Source organism: Poeciliopsis prolifica, unplaced genomic scaffold, assembly GCF_027474105.1.
Source record: "Poeciliopsis prolifica strain line A6 unplaced genomic scaffold, Auburn_PproV2 SCAFFOLD042, whole genome shotgun sequence".
Taxonomy (NCBI): domain Eukaryota; kingdom Metazoa; phylum Chordata; class Actinopteri; order Cyprinodontiformes; family Poeciliidae; genus Poeciliopsis; species Poeciliopsis prolifica.
The window spans coordinates 5,261,864-5,287,138 of NW_026562417.1; positions in this window are offsets into that span (position 1 = coordinate 5,261,864).

Sequence of the window (25,275 nt, forward strand, 5' to 3'; positions counted from 1 at the left end):
TCCCCAGCCAACAACGTCATCATTCTGTGGGGAACCATGAGCCAGCTCGTTGTGCGAAGCCTTATCTTCTGCCTGCCCGGTTTTCTTAATTTTTGCTCATTAAATTGTGGCTGTGATCCATTCAATTTTTATTTCTTATTTTAATTTATAATTCACCAACAACTAGAAAAACTCAAAAACCCTATAACCACCTGCTTATCAAGTTCAAAGTTAATATTTTCAATATGCAGATCTTGTTTCTGTTTTGATCTCAGCTTCATTTTAAACAACTCTTGTAATTCAAAACCAAAAACAATCAAAACAAAAGCTTAAAATATCAAATATAGTTATATAAATCACATTTAAAAAATATTCAAAATAATGAATATCAGTATGAATTAAGCAGTCCAGTCCAAATTACCTTTACAAAATTAACTAAATTTTACTGATTTATTGTCTAAACATTTTATGAAAAATCTCTAGAAGAATTAGACCTGTTCTAATTATGCTAATGTATATCTTTAAACAATAACAGATATTTTGTCTACATAGGCTTGTTTGTTTTCTTCAATCCATTTGCTTTTTAATCCGTAAAAATAATGCTTTGTAAATGGCTAGCATAATATTCAAATCAATATGAACCATAATTCATATAGTTTTTTTTCCAAATTGGTTAACCAAAATGTGCTTTATTATCACTGTAAATTTGGTCAAATACACATTTTCTAGAAATTATTACTTTACACAATACTTTAGCCATTGTCAGAACGTCTTTTAATGGAGAACAACTCAAAAACCGTTTAAAGTCAACATCTATGTTCACCACACAAAATCTTTACTTTCACTTTTGATTCAGATTAATGGAATTCTACATTTAGAATATTTAAAATCTAAAAACCTCCTCTTCTGCATGACCATAAATTTCCCTGTGGATAATGCTTCCCTCTGTGTTATTTTCAGCCCAAATCAAACATATTTGTCAAAATATATATTTTTTAATATAATATTTAATGATTCAATAAGTTTCAATAATTCACTAAGCTTCTCAAAATAATTATCTCAATTCCCCCATTTTTAACTACTGCTGTTGCTTTTTGTCATTTGATAAATTAACCTAGTGTCTGGTGTCTTTAAAGAATTGCTACCTATTTATAACCTGTTGTCAAATTTCTCAAGGTGAAACACTTTCATTTTTCCTCCTCTGGATGGTGCTATTTGGATCTGTTTGCAAAACACTGTTCTGACTTTTATTTTGTTTTAAATTGAAATTAGCCATTTCAAAATTAAATCAAATTCCAAAATTGTCTAATTCACCACAAATTATTAATTTAATGACCATTAATCAGTTAAGCCCAGATTAATGTTTTCTAAACTTCAGTCTAGAAACACATTATTTATTTACACCTTTTATTTTTTTTTTAATTCAGAATAACTACTCATATTTGATAGAGTAGTTTAAAGTATGAAATTACACTAAACTTTGCACTTTAGTTCCACTACAAGCAAATTATTCAAATTATTTATGTCAAGGCATTAATAATTTCAAATGAGTAAGCCCTCACATAAGAATTTTTTTTTTCTTTTCTTTTTTTTCTTCTAAGAAAAAGTACCCCTCGTACTTTTCTGCAAATATCCACACTTTTCAGGCCAAACAATATAGTGCAATACCATATCACTGGTCAATCTATCCGCCAAATTCCTATAATTTCTTTTGTGTTGTATTTATATTTTTTATTTATATTTTATTCATATTCTTATTCCTTGCTTATTTTTGCTTCATTTAGGGTTTTGGCTACTCACATTTAGTGTGTACCTTTGTATTTAATTTGTATTTTTTGTATTTTGCGCACTGTGTGCCACTTTTCTGCCTGTAAGCTGCTGGTAACTTCAATTTCCTGAGGGAGTCTTCCCAAGGGATGAATTAAGTCTAAGTCTAAGTCTAATCACACACATTCTATGTTATCACAAACAATAACACAACAAGCAAACCATGAAATTTAGTCAAAAGTCGTGGTCATTCACAAATTGCCAGTCTATTCTCATACTTTTCTCTTTGTTCGAATTGTTCAATCAAATTTTATGAAGCTTCAACAATTTTCCAATGTTTTCATATTCTTAATTTTAGTCTCCAAGGACTTATTTTAATTTACATGTGCACGTTCTAAAAGATCACTCTAACTCTTATTATGGCCTAATAACAATCAATAATGTCCTGCTGTCAAAACATGTTGTCAATTTCAATGAAATGTAGATTCATTTCTTTTTTAAAATTATTTATCCAAAGTTAGATGCATCAAATACTTAAACACCACTGTGTCCATAATTTTCAATACTTAAAGGTTTTTAATTTAATTCTAAACAAATTTCTTCATTAAGAAAAATTCTTATGAAAAACCCATAAGTGTCAACTTAATTCCAAACTTAATAGTTCAAAGACCTTTATGTTCTTTTTCCTTGAGGATTTTTGTTGATAACTTTTATATATTATTTTTATCACTGTTTTTGTTCCGTTAAAAAAACTTCTCGAAATAAACCTAATCATTTATTTAAGCATAATTTAATCCTTCAAGATGACTATTTTTCTCAAAAACACTGTTTAAAGCAGAACACTTTATTTTACTCTCTTAATGATGTTTTATTAATAAAGTTTCATAATATAATGTATTAATTCCCTTGCTAAACTTAAATGTTTAAAAATTCACTTCACAGTTTTCCTGATTGTTTGCTTCTTCTCAATATTCAGATGTAACCAGAGCAACCTGAAAGAATTTCTCCAATATTAAATCATCTAGTGAAAGGTTTTTTAATTTGATCATTCTTATATGTTTAACAGATCAGCAAGCAATCAGTCTTGATTGTAGCGATAGTGCAGATAATTCTATATTGTTAAGTTTAAATTAACTTTAGCTGTGTCAGCCGACTGCTTAGTCTTAAATAACACTGCAGTATAGGCCTTCTCTCACCCAATTGCGACCTTCCTACAAGCTTGTCGAGGGGTGGAAGCTTTGCATTCCTGAGTTTACTGATCCACTGCTGAGTTTTGAAACTGACAAAACAGTCTTTTTCCTCATCAAAGCATAAATTGAGATATTAAGCCAGATAATGTCCTCTTAAAGGATCATAACACCAAACTGTAGAGAAAACATTATTTTCTCTACAGTTGTGAAACATTTAAGAATTATAATTTCTGTTTACAAACTTCCTAAAGAATTCTAACTAAAGTTTAATAAAATATGCCTACCTTTAAACTCAACGTTTTGATGTTAAAAATTTGCATTTAACATTTTCCAAATTATTTTATTGCTCACAATTTATTAACTAACTTAAACAATCTGCTCTAAAGAGAAAATGGTTCTTTGAATTTTAAAAAACTAAAACTACATCCAATTTGTCTTCTCAACTGTTAGATGGCCAGAAAATGACTTCATACCATCCCTCTCCCCCCTGAAATTCTTGTTTCCACTTTGAAGGGATGGTTTTATGGCAAGAAGGTTTCAATAGAAATTTCTAACTAATCCTGTTCTTTCATTAGAGTTTTAGCACTTATATCACAGAATATGTTTCAATTTCATCTTAATTTGTAAAATTTATGATGCTTCTGTTGCCTTTTTTATATGCACTGATGTTTGTACTAAGAAAAGTTTACATGATGGGGAGGGGAGGAGTTGCAGCACAGCTGCCTATTATTCCTTGCTCAGCTGCTGCCTGAACTTCCTCTCTACTGTAAACAGGAGGCGATAAATTCCTCTTGCTCCTGAAGCTTCATCTTCAACCTGTTGCTTATTTTATTTTTAGCTTCTTATTCTACTTAAAGTCGCCTTTTATTGGAGTCAATTTATTAAGTCCTATTTCATAATTTTTATCTCATCCTGGCCTTGTGTTGAACCTCAAATCTTTCCTAAACTCTAAATTCAGCATTTCACACAACATTTCTACTAAGGCAGAGCTGTGTGGGGGGTTTATTTAATGAATAATAATAGGATGGCTGCTCCTTGGAGGACATCTGCTTTTCTCTTGACTTCTGTGTTTTACACCTTACAACATTTTGGGTTTGGCTGTTCCTTTATTTCTTGGATCAAGCTGTTATATACTTCACCATTAGCCAGTGTTCACACAAATAATAACCACTCAGAATATTTTCACCTAGTTCGTGGAACCCGCCAGGGCTGCCCACTCTCCCCTCTTCTGTTTGCAATTGCTATAGAGCCTTTAACTGCAGCCCTGAGATCCAGTCCCATGTGCGGCATCACAAGAGGTGGTCTTGACCATAAAGTCTCTTATGCAGATGACATCTTACTCTTTCCCTCAGACCCAGAGGCTTCCATGCCTCTGGTATTAGACCTGCTTGAAAAATTTGGACAAATTTGGACACTAACTAGTTTACCATTCGAGATCTCTCTGCAAGCATTTAAGTACTTGGAAATCCATGTAACGAAGAAGTATTCACAACTTTTTGTAGTACTTTCTACTCCTTTACTTGACCAGCTGAACCAGGACTTACAGCGCTGGTCCATGCTGCCACTTTCTTTAGCAGGCAGGATCAGCTGTGTCAAGATGAATGTTTTGCCGAAATTCTTGTTCCTTTTTCAGTGTTTGCCACTATTTATTCCAAAAAAATTCTTCAGGACACTCGATACTTCAGTTTTTCACTTCAGATGGAACAAAAACCTTCTGGAATACGAAAGAGTATCCTGCAGAAAAGTAAGGAAATGGGAGGGCTTTCCACACCAAATTTCTTATGCTATTATTGGTCTGTTAATATTCGTACAATGTTATTCTGGTGCAATGCGAGCTGTGAGACCCCCAAATGATTACCAATAGAGGAGGCCTCATGTAGCTCTGGTTTCTTGTACTCCTTCTATGCGTCCCTCCTGTAATGTCTCCTGCTACTTACACTAACAACATAATTGTTAAGAACTGCCTCAGAATATGGGCTCAGATTATGCAATATTTTGGGATCCAGAGAATATCTCTTTTATCGCCGCTAAATTCTAATACTCTATTTCCACCTTCACTCATTGATAAAACCTTTTCAGTGTGTAAAAGCCATCGGCTTTGTTCTGAGAAAGATCTATATATAGATGGTACTTTTGCCTCATTTGCTCAATTATCTTCAAATTTTAACCTTCCTACTGCCCACTTTTTTAGATTTCTACAAGTTAGAGACTTTATTAGTCATCGTTTCCCAGGTTTTCCAATAATTCCTGCCCCCAATATGGTTGATCAACTGCTAGAAATTAGTCCCACTCCAAAGGGTACAATATCAAAACTATACAACCTCTTAATGTCCAATCTGACTCCTGGGCTTGGCCATCTTCAGGCTACTTGGTCTGTTGAGCTTAACATAGAGATTGATAATGAAATGTGGCAAACTATTCTAGAACGCATTCACACCTCATCAATTTGTGCCCGACACAGATTTGTTCAGTGTAAAGTCGTTCATAGAGTACATTGGTCCAAAAGCAAACTGGCTCGAATCTTTCTGGACGTGGATTCAAGATGTGTGAAGTGTGGTTTGGGCCCAGCGACTCTCAGTCATATGTTTTGGACCTGTTCTTCCTTATCTCAATTTTGGAAATCTGTTTTTGACTCACTTTCTGTAATTACCTCAACCACAATACAGCGCTCTCCACTCACTGCTTTATTTGGGGTCCTCCCCAAAAACCAGTTACTGTCACCCCATCATGCTGACCTTGTGGCCTTCCTTACACTACTGGCTAGACGTATCATACTGATGCATTGGAAGAATTCTCTCCCACCCACACATTCTCATTGCATAAAAGATGCACTTTCGTTCATGAAACTGGAAAAAATTAGGCATACTCTCAAAGGCTCTGAAATCACATTTTCAAGAAGCTGGTCACCATTTTTGGACCATATTATGTCTTTGTCACTTGATGTGACCCCATGAGTGGTGCTCCCCCTTAATTCCAAGTTGTATTGACATATACCCTTTAACTAAGTCTTATTACAATTTTAGTAGCACAGACTACATTAAGCCATTTAGGTACCCCTTTTAGTTGTTTTCTGTCTAATTTATAGTTTATTTACTTTCTGTTACCTCTGTTTGTTTATTTTGTAGTTTTATTCTTGGTTCTTGTTTTGTCATGTATTAGTTTATGCTTATTCTCCAAAGTACTGTCTCAAGTGTGACTTGCATGTTGCTCATTGTTATGTGGAAAATCTAATTTAAAAAAAAGAAAATATAGGTTTATTCATTTAATTATTAAACAATATACAATATGTTAGGTCTTGGTTTGACAGGCTATGTGCAATCATTTCAACATATTTTAATAAACGTAGAACCAGTCCGGCCCTCGGCTTGTAGCAAATTTGTTTTTTTGGCCCTCTGTGTATTTGACTTTGACATCTTTGTTGTAGGGTAATTTCTTGCTTCGACTCGAATATTTTGAGTGAGGAATTCTAGGACCAATTTAATGTTGGATTTAAACCCAAACATTTATCAAACATTTATTAAAATAACAAAAGAGAAACAGTTGAAGTTTTAAATGCAATAGAATTGAATGGAGAACCAGCCTATCGCCAGCTCCAGGCTAGTTCTAACATGTGCTCATACAATTGCATACTTATTACTTTGGGGGGTTGCTTAGTGACCAATCATTTGCATAAGCTAACTGCTAAGTTTAAAGCTTTCTTCCTGGCTAGCATCTGTTGTCCATTTTTCACCGTTGTCTTGCTCTCAGGGCAGCTATGGCTGCAAGTTTTCTGTTTTCAGTTTGCCCACTTCCTGCTGTTCAAAAAAGAAAATACAGATCCTGTGGGCAAATAAAGGTCTCCCAGCATATTAAAATCAAAGGGAAATGAGTATATATGAAAACAAGACATCAAAAATCTAACAGTAACGGAAAAGAAAAAAAAATTCCCCATATCCGTAGGATAGTATTCCTGAAAGAAAAACGTGCTGCCAGTTCTTTGTTAGGTTCTTTGTTTGCAATGGTGGTAGAGGATCACAAGATCATCAATAATTATCTTCCAAAACATGTACCTCTTACACTTATTGGATTGTTGTTCAAAAATAGTGTATGAAAGAACAGGGGTTTGGTTAATGTGTTCAGTCTGAACAAGAAAAAATATGTAGTTTGACAATTCTCTTAATCTAAGCTTTCACTAACTGAAGCTTTTCTAAGTTATTTATGATAAATGTTTGGTCAAAGCATGCACAATCCAAAAAGATTTGGACACCAGGTCGGAAAAAAAAAACTAGAAAAGAGGGAAAAGACATCACATTTTTCCTTACTGATGTCACCCACATTGTCATAGTAAACTGAAGATGTAACAGCGCTGCAGGTATGTAGAGCATCAGAACCATCCAGCATCCCCAGAGGTGGTGGATCCTCTGGAGTTCTGTGCTCAGAGGATGTGGTTAGCAGTGATAATTGGACTATGTGGTGTCTATAATGAGATTCAATGCCAGGAGCTTCACTTGGGACTGCTGCATTACACTATGGAAGGATGTAGGGCAGGACAACAGAGACTGTACTTTGATTATGAGCCATCTAAATAGGTTTGTGGGCGCTTTCTTGTGCCAAACTGTGGTCTGAATCTATTGTTTATTGTGTTTATGTATTTTCCTTTATAAAACTATTTTTGTTTTTGGATGTTTGAGGCAGTTTTTTCAAACCGGTTTTATCATAACTCTACGGATGAGTACTTGAATTTTATGGTTAAGCTGAGGGTCAGAACAAATACATTAATGCTTCCTTACCCCAGTTGCAAACTGTTCAAACAGAGAGCACCCTGTGTAGTCCCCAAAGAGCCCCATCATGAAAATTACTGCTGTAGTCACCTGATGACAGCCTCTGCTCTCCCAGGCTCCTCAGAGACATCATTACATGTGCCATTATCACATGCTGGAAAATGTAAGTGAAATGTGGAAGAATTGGACCTTTGTTTTTTTATTTGCTCCACGTAACTGAGTATGCATACATGTTTGTGTGCAGTAGAAAACTTTAAGCTGTTATTGATAAGTTTCTCCAGCATTAGAAGACATAGAACAAGAGGCCTTTTATAAAGCATTGTCTGTTTATTTGCATTGTAAGGCCAGGTGGTCACAGCTAAGCACTGTTTTATTGTCTCCCACACAATCATCTCCTCACATAGCATGAAAGCTTAATTCAATGAGTTTCTTATTTAAAGAAGCTTGAGATGTTTTAGAAAAACAGCAATTTGCAAGCAGCCTGAGCCATAAGCTGACATGTTTCAGGTAATATGTTAATATTTTTGGTCTATTTAGTTGTAAAGAAGTGTTTTAGAAAAAAACAATATTGAATTAATTTGTTTCATTGAATGTACAACCTTTCCATTGAGTAACTATTTGCATGGAACTAGTGACCTTGATCTGAAGTTCTCACACTATTTGGAAGAGGAACAAAGGGAGTGACATGCAGCAAAGCCCGGATTTGGGACCTCATCCCGACTGGGGTTCTCTCTCTACCCGTACACAAAGTTCTCTTTGCAGAAAATGTTTTGTGTTGCATCATAAGTTTGGCTATGCTTGTCTATTTTGGGAAAAGCTGTGCAAGATTCCAGTTTTTCTCCATCCTGTGTGTTCAGCTCCACTTTGCTTTCTCTCTGAGCATTTCCCAGTTCTGGATCCAAAATGGAGAACCTCAAAAAATGTGCTAGCAGAGACCAGAACTGCCTGTCCTTCTCAGAGTGATGTGTGTGTGGCAGATAGAACTGCTGTTGGAGCAGAAAAGCTTGCTATTCTCGAAGCCAGTAAAAAATGTTGAGAATGTGCTCAAATGTAACGTAAAATGAATTAACTACAGGTGAAAATTTTTTTTTAAATCAAATACTGTGAATTTATCTGAACAAAAATGTATATCATAAAAACAAAAATGGGTTGTATCAATTATCAGTTATTAAATTTTGTTAAGAAGCAATATGTTTTTCTCTAACCTTGTTTTAGTTCTGGAGTGTGAATCTTTTGTGCATGTGTGGTTTAAATGTTTGTTACCTTGTGGGTGTGTCTGTGTTTCAATTTTTACATTCCTCGAGCAGAATGTATTAGAACTTCAAGACAGTAAACACTCAATTGTTGATCATTTTTAATACTTAATGCTCTTGTCAATTTTGCTTTTGACAAACAGAACACATTCTGGCCAATAAGTCTGTTGCTTTTTACCAAAATGTAAAAAGCAACATAAATGGAAAAAAAAATATTTTGAAAAAAGAAGAACAGTCTGATTTTGTTTACATTAAAAAATAGGAAAAGTCAAAACTAACTTAAGTAAAAATGTTGACAGTACAACAGTTAAGCAATAGTTGAACACTTTGATGACTTATTAGTGCTGATGAGTTCTGTTCAACGACCTCAAATCACCCTAATGCAATAATGCAGTTTTGACCTTTGTGTTCTGTTATTTGCCCAGATAGTAGCTGTCAAGAGCTTGAAAGTTTGTAGGGGTCTCGCTCCTTCTCTCTCGATATTTTGATGATCAAGGTGGAGGATGGCAGTCAGTTCTTCTCCGGGTCATGCTAGAGGTTTCTTCTTGTTGAAAGAATATCTTTCACTTCCTGTCTGTCATTTCAAAAATGAAGAAACAAAGAACAACACTGACTCTTGCATAGACATCTTTTTTTTCTTTTCTTTTTGTTTAACAATATACATTTTAAGGACTCTAATTTAAATTAATTGTGATAACATAATTAATTTGATTTGTTTTCCTCATAAGATATCTTGAGTATTTTTGTTATTACCTCTGTATAAAATAACTGAGCAGAATTGGATATTCACCAAACAACATAATAACCGTATTGTATATAGGCAGCAACAACATCAACACCAGTGTGATGTGTTGATGGAGCCTACTTTAAGAGTAGGCTCCAATTACCACAAAAAAATAACATAAAATAAATAAAATACATCCTACTGAATGTAAGGCAAATACAATTACCAGGTACCCTGCAATGGTATTGTAAACGTTTGGTTAATTCAGTCTCTGTCAGGTTTGTTTTCTCTGATCAGAGAGTGTGTAAAGTTGTGTTTACCTTTCTCTCTGAAGGAACTGTCTCTGGTGGCTCCATAAAGTGCTCCATAGTGCCGACATGAAGGGAAATGTCTGAACAAGTTGTGTCCAGGAATGTGCTGGGTCTGTAGACTTAGACTTAGACTTAGACTTGACTTTATTGATCCCTTGGGAAGACTCCCTCAGGAAATTATAGTTACCAGCAGCTCACAGGCAAAAATGTGGCACACAGTAAGCATACACAAAATACAAAAAAATACAAATTAAATACAAAACAAAGAATATAAATACAACACAAAAGGAAATTATAGCAATTTGGTCGATAGATTGACCAGTGATATGGTATTGCACTGTATGGTTTGGCCTGATAAATATGGAGTTCACATTTGTAGAAAAACTACTCCTTCTTCCCTCTGTCCTGTGTCACCTCCGACCCCCCAGTGAGGAGTTGTACAGTCTGAAGGCGTGGGGACAAAGGAGTTCTTGAATCTATTGGTCCGGCACTTGGGAAGCAGCAGTGTCACTGAACAGGCTCCTCTGGCTGCTGATGACGGCATGTAGAGGGTGGCTGCTATCGTCCATGATGTCCAGCAGTTTGTTCAGTGTCCTCGCCTCTGCCACCGTCACCAGAGAGTCCAGCTTCATGCCGACCACTAGAAACATTAGTAATACTTTTCCTGACCCTTGACTTGCATAGCCTCTGCAGACCTGATTGTTTGTTGCAGTTTGGAACTGTCTTGTTTTGTGGATGAGTTCAACCGCACAGAGATGGATGTGAAGGACATATGGTCATGTAGAAGATGACCAGCAGCTCCTCTGGACGATTCTACTTCAGTCTCTGCTAGGCTTTCCCAAGAAATAACGGAGTTGTTCATAGTGTTGCGGAAAGTGCCTCCACTGTAAGTGATAACAGCTCAGTGAGTGATGTGTGTGAGCCGTCCTCCGGTCAGCAGGGGGGGGGCGCTGCGTGCTGGAAGAACCTGCATGTGGTGGGGAGGAGCGAGTGAGAGAGAGTGAGAGTGGAGACGACGATGGGAGCAGCGGCTAACAAAAACTCTGTACAGCTTTCAAGTGTTTGCTGGCGCTATTAAAGTTGACTTCCAAGCACCCCTGTGCCACCTTGTGGTTCATGTTCGAGGCGTATGAGGGAGTTAACCCTGAAGTAACTTCGCTTCGGCCCTGGAGGAAAATCTCCCCTGTGTCTTCCGACTACGGTCAGGAGTCTGAGCAGGAACGGTTAACACTGGCGACCACGAAGGGACCTCTTCGCCTTGCTGAACGAGTGGTGAGCTTTGAAGAAGAGAGATAATAGCGGCTAGCAATAAAGCCGAGAGACTGCATTAGCCCGTTGCTTAGCCACCGCAACATGGATTCCGCCGCTCGCCACTCCCGTGAAAACTATGGGCTCGAAACAGATTATTCCAACCCGTTTATGACATTGGATATGTCGTCCGAAGGTGCGGAATGTAGAAAGACTACTGAAGATGTAACGGTGGAGAAATGTGAACATTTCAACCCTTTTCTGTGTGATGAACGCTGTTTTAGCTCGTACGCTAAGGGAGGGGACATGTCTGCACCGCACCACGGCCCCGCTCAGCCACAGGTTAGCTCTACAAACCCATTCGTTGCTGCTGAATGTCAAAGTTATACCCACGGGGGGCATGCAGAAAACGGGATGCATTACTACCCAGCCCCCACGTTTCAATTGAAAGATAATTACACCGACTCCAATCCGTTCGCTCCTGCTCATATAAGAAGTTTTGTACACAGCACGCCGGCTTATTTTAACCCTGTGGCATCTCCCGCCGTGCAATGTACCCCTAAACTGGATGGAACTATAAGCCACAAACAAACCCCTGCACGGCCCCAGCCCCGATTAAAAGCTAATAAAACCCGTGTCATGTTGCAACGCCCCCTGTCCGACAGTGAGGAGGATGGTGATCCTAGAGAGAGGGTCCCCACTTTACGTCCAGGCCAATATGATGGTACCACACCATGGAAAGAATTTCTGCACAAATTTGAGAGCTGCGCCGAAGCGAACTACTGGTCTGAAAAGACGATGACAGTGCAGCTGAAATTCTGCCTGGTTGGCGCAGCAGGGGCCATTGTCCACAGAAATCCTCGCTCTTCCAGGTGGGACTACCGCCGTCTGGTGGACGAACTGGAAACTGCATATGGTCCAACTTCTGATCATGCCGCTGCTGTTGCAGTAGAACTGAGGCAGCGAATACGAAAACATGGAGAGGCCCTGCATGCTTTCAGAGATGATATTTATGGGAAAGTGGCGGTGGCTTATGGTGACAGGGCAGAAGTTGAACAGGACTCTATTGCTGTTAAAGTTTTCACAAACGGTCTGGGTGATGCAGAAATAGTCCAGAAACTATTAGAGCAACGACCAGCCACACTCGCCCGTGCATATGAAATAGCTCATGCTCATGAAACCACCAAAAGGGCTGCAGCTTATGTCACCAGTGCCATGCAGCCGGGAGCCCGCAGCATGGTTGAACGACGGCCCAGAACCGCTGTGGTCAGAGCCAATGACAAATATGAAAGTATTATCAAAACTACACCTGTAGCAAGTTCTTCACCAAATTGGTTTGCCACACATATGCTTTCAGCCTTTAATAACCGCAGAAATTCCACAAAAGGGAAAGTTCGCTGCCATAACTGTCAAGGTTGGGGTCATATCCAGAAGCAGTGTCCTTCTCCTCACAAGACCACCAAAGATTTGACATCTAGAAGCTTCTGTGACACCCAAGAACCCACTGTGCTCCACCTGAAAGGCCAAAGCCAAGAAATGAGTATCCAAATGCAAATCTATGAAGTGGAGGTGTGTGCTGTGTTGGACAGTGGGGCGCGGAGAAATGTGCTGCCGTTGCGCTACTATAATTCCATCCACCCTGACGTGAGACCTCAGCTACAGCCATCTGTTGTGAGGGGGATGTGATGTGCCAGTCGGCATCAACAACCGTCAGCTGGATGTGGATTTTCTTGTAGCAGATATAGCAGGGTTGGAAGTGCTGCTGAGCCGTCCTCCGGTCAGCAGGGGGGGGGGCGCTGCGTGCTGGAAGAACCTGCATGTGGTGGGGAGGAGCGAGTGAGAGAGAGTGAGAGTGGAGACGACGATGGGAGCAGCGGCTAACAAAAACTCTGTACAGCTTTCAAGTGTTTGCTGGCGCTATTAAAGTTGACTTCCAAGCACCCCTGTGCCACCTTGTGGTTCATGTTCGAGGCGTATGAGGGAGTTAACCCCGAAGTAACTTCGCTTCGGCCCTGGAGGAAAATCTCCCCTGTGTCTTCCGACTACGGTCAGGAGTCTGAGCAGGAACGGTTAACAATAGGAAGCAGAAGTTGTCGACAGTAGGCCACGTTGTTGAAGAAGGTGAGGGAAGGGAGTGTGTTTTGTGGAAGTCCACTTTCATCCCTTTCAGTATTGCTGGAAAAAAGGAGGTTTAGCTTTCCCTCCTGTACTTACCTTTTGGTATCGGTTCCAGGAGCAAACTTGTAGTGTTTATTCTGAGTATCTTAGAAAAACAGAACAGAGAGTGAATGGAAGAATGATAGAGAGTTTGGTCTCTCTGATGGCTTGTCTCAGAGCAGCAGCTGTGCCTGGCAATGACTGATGCACACACTTTTATGATGAAGCAGCAGTCACAGCTGTTTACCCCATGCATTTCCCTCACTTATCAATATTCAATTCAGATCACTGACAAACATATGTTCACAAATTATTACAGCACTCTCACTATAATAGCCATGCGAAGGTTAGATGAAAGATTTTTCTGAACTGCCCATTCATGGGTTGAGTATTGTTGTCTATGTGGATGTAAAGGTGTTGTGCCCACACACCACTGATCTTTTTGATGTGTAGGTCTAATATAACAGCATATTTTAATTGTGATACTCATTCCTTTGGATCAGAGTTTGCTATTTTAACAACTGCACATTATTTTGTATTGTAATGTTGCGCTTACTGTACAGTATGTTATGTTCAATTTTGTTTTTCAGTCTTTTATATTTAAAATTTTGCGTGAGCCCACATGCTTTGACTATTTGTCAAATTTTCCCAATGCTGCATTTCTCACTGTAAAATAGAAATACAGAATTCAAACAAAAAAAATATTTCTATTCTACTCTATAAATTCAGTTAATTCGATATTATTCTTGCACATTTCTCATGAAGGCTGAACTTGTGCAGTTTCTAATTGAACAGGCATTGAGTAGCTGTATTTCCATTAAGCATAGAATTGCACAAATTGAAATTAGAAAAATTAATTTTTCCAGTTGTTGTGAATGTTCGCCTCTTGTACATACATTTCCCTAAATTCTGATATCAAGTTCTTTTGAGAACTCTTAGCTATTGTACCAGACTATAATGTAGGTAGTCTTCCTTCCAGAAGCCTTAGAATCTTTATTCTTACTTGGTGAGACTTTAAAATCAGGTGCACATAAAAACATGAAGTATATGAACTTCATACAGAACAAAACCTCTTTGACATGCTAATGGTGCTCTGATCATATGCACCTCACATCATATTTCACTTTGTAATTTACAGACATTAAAGTGGGAATAAATCCAAGGGTGTCCTCATTTATTCCTTACTGAAATTTGTTTTGTAAAAATCACATTTACATATAGTTTTCAAAGATCTTTTATTTGTATTCTTTGTTTTAACATATATTTTTTGTTGAAAAATGTATATTAAATATTCACTTGCACAAATATTTAGCACAACAGATAGCAATTTATTGGGTTGACAGTGGAGAGTGCTCCACTATCAGCTGAGCTAAATCTGCACAGATTAACACCTTAAAGGCTGAAAGAAAATTTATATTTACAATTAGCAGAGTATTTTAAATATGCAATATTTATAAGCAGTTGGGGGAATGTGCAGCGTTCAAATAGCTGCCAGTTTGGTGTCTTGGTGTTGAACTCTGATCAGCTAACTGGGTAACACACAGGCAGGGTGAAGAACTATCATCTACTCACAGGGCTTTCTGGATTATTTTATAACAAGCTGGTGAAGAAAAATTAAAGAGCACAAGGGTAGACGAGCAGACGAATGGGCAAGACACTTTGAGCATGGCTCAGTGCCAGGCCTCCAACCTCGCCAACAAGAACACAGCTGCCTAATGGAGAACTGGCACCACTGAAATATGTGGGAGTATGGAGGGGAGGAATGAGAGGAGGGGGCCGGGAATTAAAAATAATTAAGAAATTTCTAGCTCTGATAAAAATGATTCAGGGCTGAAAAACAAAAAAAGGGGTAAGATAAAGGGAAACAAACTTTGTAAAGGGAATTGAAAGGGGGTAGAAATAAAGGTAGGGAGGAGTGTGTGTACAGAGGGACAGATGAAATGGAGACAGAGATTGGAAGATATCCTCCTGTCTCTGCTCATTAATACCGTATGATCTCCTCTCTTCCTCCTTGGTGATTTTAACACATTTCTAATTAGCACAGAATCCTCTAAGTTAATGAGGGAGGAGATTGAAGGAATAGAACCATATTTATATATGTCTTTAATAAATTCACTTTCATTTGATCTTTTTTTTTTTTTAAACCCACAAGCTGCTGTGGAACGACATTTGAATTTCCCCTGACTCTGGCAGAATTTAAAAAATTATATAAATTTGGTACTGGGTGTTCTGCTTTTATGGAAGCTTGATAGCAGAAGTTGTTAGATTATAAAAGGCAGAAAGAAGGTTTTTCTGCAACACAAAGAAATATTGATTCAAATGGGACTGGAAGGAGGTTTAAACTAGATTTAACCTTGAAGGTTTTCTTAAGTCAAGGCATTTCAAATATTAGTTGCTATATTTTGACTTAATCTATTTTCTTCAGTGTCTCAGCATAAAGATAATCTGAGTGTTACAGCACATTAGGGACGCTCCCTCCAAGCCTTTGACTGAGAGACTAATCAGAGTGCAATTACAAAAGCCTCTGATTACCCAAGAGTCATTTGGGGTATATTTAGTATCTATCCTCATGTTCCTCAGTGGTTACTGAGGTGCCCTCAAGCGACAAAGCAAGCATGTACATGGGTGATAGTTATGGTGTTAATGTTTTCTGAACAGGTTGTTGCTGAAAATAAAATTTGTAAATAAAATTGTTGTGAATTTGTTATTTGCTGCTGAGCATAATCACTTTGTGGCTAAAACAATTATTTTTACATCAACTTAAGTTATGTGAAACTTCTGTTAAAATCATTTGAAGACTCTCCTGGTGTAAATTAAATTTTAGCTAGTGGAGTAACGCTTATGAGAAATGTATTTAATCAAAGAATGTCGGCTGGACTCATTGGAGTTTTCTCACCGATCCCAGGTTACCGATCTTTGAAGCGCCTGACCTGCCGATTTTAATTTTGGTTGATATAAATTTTTTGTCTGAAATGCTGCTAAATATAGCAAGAAAGTCGCTCAGTTGGCAACAGTGGGATGAATATTGTTAACCCCACTGTTAACTCCACTGCTCATCAGGTTCAGACTTGACCTGGTGGGCTGGTCTGTCAGTCAAAGCTCTCACTGTAGAGCACAAGGGGACAGAGGATGATTTTTAAACCTTTGCTGACAAAGATAAGATTAGGGAATAAAATGGGCTTCACCTGTAAGTATAAGCCGATCACAATTCCCTAAAATTAAGGAAATCGGTGCCTAGAAATCAACTGTTTGATAAATCAGTTGACCAACAAATGTATCCTATTGTGTATATAATATAAACAGAACGTCCAGATAAATTCATAGCAGGTGTGTGAACGACATAATGACCGTACTGCTGATTGCAGCCAGTCCACATTCTTACCAGAACGAGAGGGCCCCAAAACCAAATTTCACTTAGGGCCCCATGGAGGCTTGGGCTGGAGTTTCACTGATAGTGATGATATCTGACATGAATGGTATGGGCAAATGCCCGGGGCATTATCTTTTTAGAGAAGCAGAACAAAGAGTTTGATCTGCCTTTAATTTTAGTGAAATTTATTTCAGTTCTAAGTATTTAATATCAAGGTGTTTTTAAGGGAATGTGAATCTTTCAGATCAATTTGATTAGCAATTTTGATCATATTTCACATTTTGTTGTGTCATGTAGCACGAGGCGCTGTTGTTGGTCTTGACTAGGTCTCGACTTCAGTCTGTTGACCCAATTCAAGTCTGGGTCTTGATTTGGTCTCGGACCCTAAAAGTCTTGGTTTTGTCTTGATACACTCTGATCTTGGTCTTGTCTTGGTCTCGGGTTAGGTGGTCTTGACTACAACACTGACTGCCCTATACTAATGCACTTTGTGTCTTACACCATTGACTGTTTGAAACAGGCACCTGTCCCTATCCCCCACCTGAAAGTAGAAGCCAGCCAGTATAGACAATGGATGGAAACTTAATAATTAGTTTACTTGGAAAATGAAATTTAATATAATTGTCTTCCATCACATAATTAGTCATAAAGTAGTAATGTACTTCAAATGTTGTTAATCACTGTACTGACATTCCCTTTTGGGTAACATGCAGTATCTCCAAATGTAGGAAGTTGTCTTTCAGTAGGAAGACGACTGACTTACTTGATGGTCAAACTTTGTCCTTGGATGAGACAGAGTTAATTGACTTTTAAAACTTTGGGCCCTGCAGTCAAATCCATATCAGATTTGCTGCACAACTTTTTTTGATCTGGCTCAGGAGGATTGTGTGTGACAGGTTCATTTTCAATGACTTTAATTGGTTTGAGCACTCAGGATGTTGTGGCCTGTGCACACACACACACCCCCACACCCCCCCCCCACACACACACACATGCACACACACACACACACACACACATGCACACACGCACGCACACACACACACACACACACACACACACACACACACACACACACACCTCCTATTGGTCTGTTAGAATAGACAAAGGCAAGACAGAGCATGCTTCCTCATTTTAACATGGACATTATTTTCCTTCACATTATGTGCAACTACACTATTTATTCTAAGCCAGATGACCATGTTTGGAATAACAATGATCAATGATCATCATCAAATTCCTTTAACAGGCAGTACATCAGATATCTGGAAATTATTAGAAAGAGGGAAAACATGGCATGCAGAAAAGAAAATGTAAACAGAAAACACTTAGTCCTAAACGAAGAACAGTAAAATTATTTACCTTTTTTGGATGCTGACAAATAATTTCCCATAGAGCAAACATAAATAACCTTTGGAAGCTTCAGGTTTTACACTTTAAATAGATATATACACTTTGTTCAGTTTTGAATTCAGTTTTGTGTGAGTGCTCTATTTGCAGTGAAGATCTTCTTGGGAAGAAGTTGTGGTAGGCAGACGCTTAAGGAGCAGCTGATCAGTCATTCATCGCTTAATGACTCCACTTGTTCATGCCATGATCAGTGCTAAGCAAATGGTGTTTTGACTTTTTCATGTCTCGTCTTGGACTCATTCATGTGTTGATATCTTTCAGGTCCAGAGGAAGTTTCCTCATCACTCCGAGGAATCTTGTCTTGCCATCGACCGGTTTCAAGTTGTCCTACAACTGCTTCTCATCCAGCCAAGCTCTTGACTCTTTATCCAGCCTACTCTCTCCCTGTCATCACAGGGCCTCCACAGCGCTTCCCTGAATCAACATCTCTCCTTCAGCGCTCACCTCCACCACAGGGAGCCCTGGCCTGAATTCATCTTGCAGTTCCCCAATTCACTGGGTTCCTGTAAATGTCTTCCCTCTCCTCAGAAATTGAGTTGACATAGCCTGCTGAGTTCCATAGTGCATAATTTCTGTATTTATTATTATAAATATTCACCTTAAACAAGTCTTCATTGCATCATTTCGGTGTCTTCGTGTGATTGTGCATGTGATTCAGAAAACTGCAATCTAGCAGGTTGAGTGTGTCAACATGACGACACATGTAGGAAAAATAGATTTTTTTTCCTGATAATCATGAAGCAATGATCAAATAAATTGATTGCATGTGCCAAAAAATATTGTGTGCTCTGACCCTTACATTGATCTGCCTTCTGTACAATTTGTTTAATGTGCTACTATTTATACTTTTAAATTTGTGCTTTCTCTCTTCTCTCTCTCCATAGAAGCTCTAACGGTCCTGGCATTCTGTTTTGCTGTGGTAACCTTCTTGACGGTATCATGCTGCCAACAACGTAATGTGAAGTGAAAATTATGTTATTATTTCTTTTAACAATTTAATTTAATTATTTTAGTCATTTAACATTAGTATTGTTCAGTCTGACAAAGTATGTAGGTCTGTGGTCCAGTTAGCCACTCCTCCCCTGGTCAGAAGTACAAACTGAATGCAGCTTTTTTTTCTACTGAAATTGTCAATCCACCTCAGTGGCGGGTGCGTTGCCCCAATTTACACGCTACTTCATACTTTTACCTGCATTAGACAGTGGCAAGTGCTAATTTCCACCGCTGTTTCAACTTATAAACAAAATACTCTAGATGAGTTCTTTGTTTGTTGTGTATCTGTTCTGTTTACTCAACTCCCCAGTCAGTCGTGGCAAATGATCACTCACACTCTTAGTGTGGCTCAAGTCACTGAAAGACAAGAAACAAAGGCAGTACATCAGATCATCATCAGTCCTCCATTTTGCACTTGGTCTTGTAACTCTCTCCGCTGCACTGTGCTTGTTAAAAATAAAGGAGTAAGTTAACTCAAAGTGGCACCTCAGTATGTTAAATGACAAAGAGAACAGTCTTAATCAAAATGTTTGCAAATAAAAATTAGTTCCCAACTTAGTGTGATAATTACTGTTAATTTGTCAGAAAAGGGAATGAGTAAGGGCTGATTTTGTGCTTTCATTCAGAGCTGTCCTGGATTGTTCTCCATGGTAACTAAAACCCATGGAGGATTTACTTTGTTCTTTTCTGAGTAAAAAATCAGGGACAAGTTGCTTAAAATATGGATATATACTGTGGCAGGCTTTATTCTGAGCAGTAATGGCAGAAATGTTTTATATTTTTATTTTGCTAATTTAGGTCTCTGATCAACCTAATTTTTAAAAATCTGATGTCTGGAAATTATCCATTCTGTGTTGCATTTTTAATGCATGTGCGTAGGAGTGTGGGTGCATACAGCAATGAGTGCAACAACACAAGACTACAATTTTGGGATTTTATTTAAGAACTGCATCAAATCTATGCAGAAGATATAAATTCTTGTTTCAAATTACATCAAAAGATTGGTGTATGGGACAGAAACTTACATGCAAAATTAGTGTTATTAGTTTGGGGATCTAACTCACAACATTTTTTTTCAACACTGATAAACCTGACAAGGCACTGGGGTTAAAGGAGATTGTCCTCATGTGGCCTGGAGCCCTGGAGTTAGCTCTATAGAAACAACTACAGTAGGGGTTCAGGTGTGACAGGTATTGCAGAAACATACAAGGTTTTGAAATAAACATTGAAAAAACAATGAAAATTTAGTGCTTCTTCTAAATTAACACTGAAGCAGTATGTAAAAAAAAAAAAAACAATGACCAAGTCATTGAAACTTAAATAGAAAAAGGAAAATTAATATTTAAAGCATGGCTGTTTAACAATGCTGAAGCTTCTTCCTGTTAGTTGGAATGCGGTTTTGAATGAAAAATTTCACATTCTGCCATGTTCGATTTTTTAAAGCCACTGGTTCTGCCTTTAAGCATTTTTCACAGTGATGATTTCTGGGCACTACTGTAAAAGATTTTATGAAAGCACCAAGGTGTTTCTCGACGGCATGAACTTCTTCTGCAGTCCATGGTGTTCTCTTTGCAGGTCCTTTGCCTTAAAAATGATCAGATAAGCAAACTGAGAAACCTCTGAAATCATTTAACAATGAATTCATTTAAAAATGTTGTCATTGAACAGCACAGCATAAGGAATACTATATTAATTTTCAGTAACATTTTTAAATTTAGAATTACTTTTTAATCCATACTATTGAAATAATTTTCATACAAATATAGATGGGCGAAGAATCAAAATAGTCAAAAGCATACCTTCACGTCATAAAACATTGTTTCCAGAAAAAGTTTCAAATGTGACAGTGTTAGGTTTTTATATAAATACAAATATAAATATTCAAGATTAGGAGACTATCAGGGTTGAGAAACCTTTGTTTGCCCCTGGGATCTGTGTTTCTTTTATCTTTGAAGCAATGAGTTTGTCACTTTGGAGACGGATGGCCAGGGTGACACTTAGCCTGGTAGGAAGAATGGGTCATTTGCATACAACCCAGAGTCTCGGGAACTGAACTTTACGACCCCAGGGGGGGACGGGAACTGCACCAGAGAATCCCGGGAACAGAGCAAGATGCTTGCAGTTACAATTGACCTGACAGGAGGACAAGGGGACCACAGGTGAAAACCAGAGAGAAAGAGTTGACACCTAGCAGGAGAGTGGATCAAAGGCTAGATGTCCCAAGAAACTCTAGTTTTATGGTCCAGAGAGACAACAAACAACTGTAACCTCAGGAGATGCAAAAACAGTACCTTGTGAATGTGTATTGTGTTTGCCACTCCTTCTATGCAAATATTTGTAATTAAGCAACGCCTCAATGTAATAAAATATGCAGTTGCAGAGAAGCATGTTAGAACTGGTCTGGAGACAGAGACAACGGGATGTCTCTGGGCAGAGTTCTCCGTTCAATTGGAAGATTGCATGAGAAAATTTAACCGTCTCCCTGTGTCCTTATTAATGTCCAGCAAGAGTGTTAGGTAAAGATCCAACAGACAGCCATTTTTTAAAAAGGTTTTATTGGCTCTAATGGCCTTTATTTGACAGGAAAGTGGATAATTAGAGAAGGGGGAATACATGCAGGCTGGGAATTGAACCTGCGACAGTGTCATCGAGGACTAAGGCCTCCATATATGGGTTGTATTTAATCCCTGTGCCACCTTAGCAACCCACATGACAGCCATTTTAGTTATGTTACTTACCAGTTAATACTATGTATTGGGATAATAAGTCCTCACAAGGTATTACATACAAATGCACACGGCAATATAAAAAGAACAATTAACCTAATCTAACAGTAATATATTTGGATTGTGGCGTAGAAAGACCCCAGGCTGAGATTTGAATCCAAAGCTGCTGTTCCTGTTTGACCCATTGAAGTTCATGTGAATAGGTTTAAAATGCACTAATCTTTAGTTTTGGAAGGTAAATTATGACATCAGGAAACTGGTCATAGCACTATCGACAAAGCAAAGTGAGCAGCTTAGCATTCTGACAAGGATCCAGTAAGAACGAATGGCTCCATCCACAAACACACACGGAAAGGCAAACAGAGAGGCTCTTCAAACCTGTTATACATCATGGACCCAAGATGCAGAGTAGCTAACAGTTGTAGCTATCCTCTTCTTCCAGTTTTAATTAAAAACTTGAACATTACAATTTGATTGTGAACATACCAATGTATGAAGTATACAGCAACTCAATTGTATGAATCAAAAAACATACGACTTATTTTCTGTAATATTGCTTCTACCTTTGCTGCTTTTCTCTCAGCCAAGTCTACACGTTTTCCAGTCGACCTAATAGCAGCCTGGGCAGAGTGCACACCAAGAGCAAATGACTAAAATTATAGTTTCACAGGCAACCAGACCATCCAGTCACAACTCATACTGAATTGATAATTTAGAATTGATTTTGAAATAGTACTATTAAAAAAAATCTTACCTACTTTTTAAATATACTTGTATTTTAACAAGCAAATCTGCTGCATGAATGCTAACAGACAAATAAATTGTGGCCTGGCACTAATATTCAAAATGCAAATAAATAGAAGCAGTAAAACACAAGATCTGACCAATCCTGTCTGCTGTTTTAGTGACATGCCTTTTAGTCGTGTCACTAAAAGACATGACTGGAGTTGTTTTGAATTCGACAGGCCTCAAAGGAGCAATTTTAACAGATTGCTGAGTGACAAAGGCACATGCTCAGATGTATTCTTCACATGTAAATGCCAAACAGCTTTACAGATATGATCATCATCCTTCACATTCAGATCTGCTCCTTTAACCTCAAATCAGTCTTCTACAACCTGATAAAATTATGGTGTTTTTAAATTATTGTCATTAAAAATAAGAAGCAGCAGTATGTTCCTGCTTCTTATAAAAATCACTCTGCTTCCAATGTGAGGACACGTGCACTTTTATGTTCATGTATAAGAATTCATCCATATGTGGATCTATTGTCCAGGTGCCAAAATCTCCTCGTATTTTAATGTCACATGTGTCTTCACACTTCAGAGTGCAAATGAACCAACAGCTATGGTTCAGGCATGAACCAGAAAAAATTCAGTTTGGACATAAGTCTGATGGTACAATGTATATTTATTATCTCTAATGAACAATTAATTAATAAAAATACAACCTAACAATAGCCAGCACTCAATATAGAAGACTTTCAAAGTCTGACTGTGATCAACACTGTTTCATATCAAAGAAGGTTGTCCACTCATTGCGTAAACATTTTTGAATTCTTAGTCGTGTTTAGAGATTTCTTTTTCACATGGATTTCCTTTCAGGGCCACTGTATACATTACATTAAACAAAAACATATATTTCATTACAAATGTTCCCTATTGGACTGAATCGTGTGATTAGTCCAATAGGGACTATTGGACTCTTCCAGCTTTTATCAGCTGAAAGAGTCTGTGATAATAAACGTAAAATCTCATAAAAAAAGACATAAAGAGCTGATTAGGAAATATTTGACAAATACGGAGATGTTCATATTGGAAGTTTGACGTTCTGTGTGAAACACTGCAGTTTTAGCTCTGGTTTACAGACATTACTTGACAATTTTATTCACTCAAACAATTCTGCTGAAATAAACTGCATATCACAATTAAATATATTACAGATGCTGGCCTAGTTGATGGTTTAAGTTTCAGTCATTTTCACAATAAGTGAATCCTTGAGGTGTGGTCATGTGTGTGTTGATGGGCCTGGGTCTCATCAATAATGAAAGTGCTTTAAGAATACAATTTGCTGTTTATGATTTGCTTTGTCTGAGATGGGACTCATTGGTTCATGATAAATTAATTCAAAGTTACTAAACATGAAGTGATATAGAAATATTTGCTGAACCTGCATCTACAGTAAAAAATATCCCATTAAATTCAGCTGCAAAATTAAACCTTATAAAATAGAAGCGCTTGAGCTGTTTTAACACAAATACGTTTATATCTTCAACACATGTCGTTAATTTTGTCTTCACTTGGGTCTGTGTGAAGACTTTGAAACATTTTCACTTGTTTGGGTAGTGTGAATGGCAACATGGTGGTTATACGCCATCCTACTCAACAGTTACTAAGAAATGTTGGTGTTACTGTTTAAAGTTGGCGAGCAGTGATAATAGTTATGATTTAGTGTTTCTGCCTACACATTTCAGCACTGAACAAAAAGCTGCAGAAATCTCATTGCTTTAAAAGTGCAAACCTGTCTGTGCTTGCTTCGAGGTGTAGCTCACTGTTTTGTTTATGTCAGCTTTCTCTTCAGGGTTTGTGTCCCTGTCACTCCTTTATTTTCTGCCTCTTTATGTCTTTTATGTTTGGAACTAAACCTTTGTGTTGACTCCTGGTCTTAGAGTCTTGAACTTCTCTGTCTGCTCCATTTGTCAATTTTGAGTCCAAGTGGATGCTAGACCCCTGATCATCCCACTTACTCTGGCGATCATTTGAATCATGCAGAAAAATCTAGAAAGCTGCACTGGAAAAATTACTTTTAAAATAAACTATCCTATCTGAATTACAACAATTTATTTTTGCTTCAGATATTTTCCAGACCGAGTATGTTAAGTAAAAGTCCGTCCATGTAGCACTACTTTATCCATGATACATCTGTTCAGTTAATACTTCTAATTTCACATAGCTGGGCTAGTTGTTTTCTGTGCTTCGCTGTGGTTCTGTGGCATAAAAATAGCATCCACAGATAGCATCCACCATCAACCCTCCCTTAATACCCGTGTATGAGACCTGTGTGCGTTTTCATTATGTAAGTATCCATTTTCATGCCTGATATTTGTATTTACGTTAGTTATTAGCCCAGGAGGTGAAATCACCCTCGTGTTTCGCTGGCTACCGATAATGCAAGAGTTACAATAACTAAAGTTTATGCTATACTTGCCATGTATATCGTCATTATAGTATTATATGAGGGCATTTACCACTAACTCATATTTTCTGACGGTTTTTTGTCATGTGTATGTTTGTTGCGTTTAACTGATAATTCATGTGTTATGGCGCCCTCTATAATATATTCTGGTGAGATTACATGCCATTTTTGTCCTGTATCGAGGTTATGTGT